Source organism: Dreissena polymorpha, chromosome 14 (assembly GCF_020536995.1).
Source record: "Dreissena polymorpha isolate Duluth1 chromosome 14, UMN_Dpol_1.0, whole genome shotgun sequence".
Classification (NCBI taxonomy): Eukaryota; Metazoa; Mollusca; class Bivalvia; order Myida; family Dreissenidae; genus Dreissena; species Dreissena polymorpha.
The window spans coordinates 11,240,210-11,244,517 of NC_068368.1; positions in this window are offsets into that span (position 1 = coordinate 11,240,210).

Sequence of the window (4,308 nt, forward strand, 5' to 3'; positions counted from 1 at the left end):
TGATTTCAATAGTTGTTAATAATTTCGCTGTTTTTTCACGCGCACCTGCTCGTCGTTAGCAACGTGAAAAGACGACGCCATTTTGTTTGTAAACAACTTTGCTGCAGCAAATTTTTTTATATAAAAAAAAGGAAAGCGGCGTTGTGGGGCGGCAGCCACCATAATGAGATTTTAATTAGATAAGACAAACTGTAAATGCCGAACTGGTCAAACCCGAGTGTCAAAGTGGCATTTAATTACGATGCCGAAGTAACCAGGTGCCGAAGAAACTAGCTACCTGTCAATTGTAACCATTATGTATACCAGTGTGTCTTAAAATGCGGCTTTTCCAGGGAAACCGTGTGTTGGCTGACTACATGTTTAAGTTTTACATCTTACGAGCAAATAAATGTGTATTGCTCAAGCAAAAACGTTGATCATTACACTGTTTTTAGTGAAACATAAAGGATTTTCTTATTTTCTTTTAAAGATGCATTGGCGATTATAAAGTTTGCTAAAAATTTGAAGTTGGATATCTATTATTTGAACAACATTAATTGAACATAAATCTAAAACAATTTCCCCTTTTTCTTCAAAACAATGTTAAATTCCCCCACATGAGGGCCCCGGCCCCAGTCCCTTGAAATGTAATTAGGGCCGTGTAATGATATCTAGGTTCAGTTTAAATCTGGGTAAAGTTTGTCACCAGATAAACTATTAAAAAATTATGAGTTTATAGAACAAGAGGAACAGAACTGTTAAGTTTTCTATGACAGTGTTCATTTTGTTTTTATGTGAGTACCTGGTGCATTGCTGCTATATAATTTGCAGTTGAAAGTTTTTACTTCAATAAATATACATGTAAATATAAATTTTACATTCAACACAAACACACGAGGTACTTGAATGTACATTTTGTTTGTAAATAATTCTGAGGTAAATGCAGGGCTTTTTTCAGCCAATTTTACAGCCTTGATGGTCGGCCAATGAAAATACTAGAAGAGAAAATATTATAGTTATTGTGTTTATAAAATGTTTAACTTTTATTGGAATATTCCATGCTGGTCTTTCAAACTACTGATATTGAGCTGATTTTTAGCTCGGCTGTTTTTGGAGAAATACCGAGGTATTGTCATAGCCAGCTCTTCGTCAGCCGTCTGCCGTCCGCGTCGTGCTAAAACCTTGACATTTGTTTCTAAAGTCAAAGTGCTTCCACCTACAACTTTAAAACTTCATATGTAGTTGCACCTTGAGGAGTTTTACAAGTAACACCCATTTTTGGGGTCACTTGGTCAGAGGTCAAGGTCACTGTGACCTCTAAAAAGCAATTCTGACAATCTTTTATTCAAAACTGCACCCGCAGCCGAGCGTTGGCACCCATTATGCAGTGCTCTTGTTTAAATTCCAGTGGTATGGGTAGTTTTTCATTCTCTTGAAAAACGCCCTGAAATACTTTAATTGTGGGATTGTTTATTCGTTATGTATTTGGTTTGTTTGTTTTGTGCGTTTGGGTAGAGCCACCAACCTTCTGCAGTTATCTGGATTCCCGGGGGGGGGGGGGGGGGGGGGTATATTCCCAAATTTAAGGGCAGGAGTGTCCCGCTGAGACTTCCGAAATGTGACCCAACTCTGATAAAGTAGACCCATTTTTAGCCGGATTTTTTTCGAAAAAATCTCGGCTTATAGATTGATGTTGTCGGGCGGGCGGGGGGGCGGGCGGGGTGGCGGCGTGCTCGAAAATGTTAAAGTTCTTATTTCATGGTATAACTTTGGTATGCTTGGACCTAGAGTCTTCAAACTTGACATGAAGGTTGGCCAGGATTAACAGATGACCACTGGTCATTTCAAGGTCATTCATTTGAAGGTCAAGGTCACTGTGACCTTCAATATAAAAAATGTTAAAGTTGTTATAACTTTGGTATGCTTGGACCTAGAGTCTTGAAACTTGACATGAAGGTTGGCCATAACTAGTTAGTAACCACTGGTCATTTCAAGGTCATTCATTTGAAGGTCAAGGTCACTGTGACCTTGAATGTAAAAATGTTTAAGTTCTTATTTCATGGTATAACTTTGGTATGCTTGGACCTAGAGTCTTCAAACTTGACATGAAGGTTGGCCAGGATTAACAGATGACCACTGGTCATTTCAAGGTCATTCATTTGAAGGTGAAGGTCACTGTGACCTTCAATATAAAAATGTTAAAGTTGTTATAACTTTGGTATGCTTGGACCTAGAGTCTTGAAACTTGACATGAAGGTTGGCCAGAACTAGTAAGTAACCACTGGACATTTCAAGGTCATTCATTTGAAGGTCAAGGTCACTGTGACCTTGAATGTAAAAATGTTAAAGTTGTTATAACTTTGGTATGCTTGGACCTAGAGTCTTGAAACTTGACATGAAGGTTGGCCAGAACTAGTAAGTAACCACTGGACATTTCAAGGTCATTCATTTGAAGGTCAAGGTCACTGTGACCTTGAATGTAAAAATGTTAAAGTTCTTATTTCATGTTATAACTTTGGTATGCTTGTACCTAGAGTCTTCAAACTTGAAATAAAGATTGGCCAGTACTAGAAGATGACCACTGGTCATTTCAATGTCATTCATTTGAAGGTCAAGGTCACTGTGACCTTAAATGTTAAAATGTTAAAATTGTTATAACTTTGGTATGCTTGGACATAGAGTCTTCAAACTTGACATGAAGGTTTGCAAGCACACTTAGATGACCACTGGTCATTTCAAGGTCATTCATTCTAAGGTCAAGGTCACTGTGACCTTGAATGTAAAAATGTTAAAGTTCTTATAACTTTGGTAGGTAAAAATGTTAAAGTTCTTATTCCATGTTATAACTTTGGTATGCTTGTACCTAGAGTCTTCAAACTTGACATAAAGGTTGGCCAGTACTAGAAGATCACCACTGCTCATTTCAATGTCATTCATTTGAAGGTCAAGGTCACTGATTGTCAATTCAAGTTCATATTTGTGACCTTAAATGTTATTGTTGTTCATGTATATGCATGCATTCAAAACATAACACAAGGTTTGCTCATGCCTTGAAAAGTACTTACATTTCATTTTGACCTTTGAACAATATTTCAGTAATTTAAGTATTGCATTGACAAAAACACGAAAGGTACTTTCCTGTCATTTAAATCAAAAATCCGGCTTCAATGCGGTCATCTCCGACCGCGGAACTCTTGTGATACAATATTTTTGAGAAAGCAGACCCATTTGTATACGACATCGTTGAGAAAGTGGACCCATTTCAATACAATAATTATGCCCCCCTTCGAAGAAGAGGGGGTATATTGCTTTGCACATGTCGGTCTGTCGGTCCGTCCACCAGGTGGTTTCCGAATGATAACTCAAGGACGCTTGGGCCTAGGATCATGAAACTTCATAGGTACATTGATCATGACTTGCAGATGACCCCTATTGATTTTCAGGTCACTAGGTCAAAGGTCAAGGTCATGGTGACCCGAAAAAGTAAAATGGTTTCCGGATGATTACTCAAGAACGCTTAGGTTTAGGATCATGAAACTTGATAGGTACATTGATCATGACTGGCAGATGACCCCTATTGATTTTCAGGTCACTAGGTCAAAGGTAAAGGTCACAGTGACCCGAAATAGTAAAATGGTTTCCGAATGATAACTCAATAACGCTTATGCCTAGGATAATAAAACTTTATAGGTACATTGATCATGACTGGCAGATGACCCCTATTGCTTTTCAGGTCACTAGGTCAAAGGTCAAAGTCACAGTGACAAAAAACATATGCACACAATGGCTGTCATTACAACGGAGAGCCCATATGGGGGGCATGCATGTTTTACAAACAGCCCTTGTTTTGATAAACTGGACCCATTTCAGTACTAGAATTTGAAAAAGTGGTCACATTTCATACTAGAATTTTAATCTCTATCATATCAATACAGTATACTTATTGAATTATGCAAATATTTATGTTGTTTTGATATATTATAAAGAGCGTTCTTAAGTATGATCGGAAATTAAATGTTTTCTTAATTTGCTTTCAAAGCCTGTGATAACGATTTCATGATTCCACACATAATCAACATTTTCTACAAAAAATATATTATTATCCATGATGTCACCATGGCAGAGTATTATTCCGTGTACACATGTAGCATAAAGTTGGTTAATTGTGACAGTCGTCAAATTGCGACAAAATTTTCATAAATCATTTGCAGTAACTGCACTTTTCCCGGCATTTTTAGATTATGTAACGATTTGGTCACTTAATTATGACGTATGTTAATATATGACGTCACAGTATCATCTTGTTTGATCAAGCAACAGATAAAAACA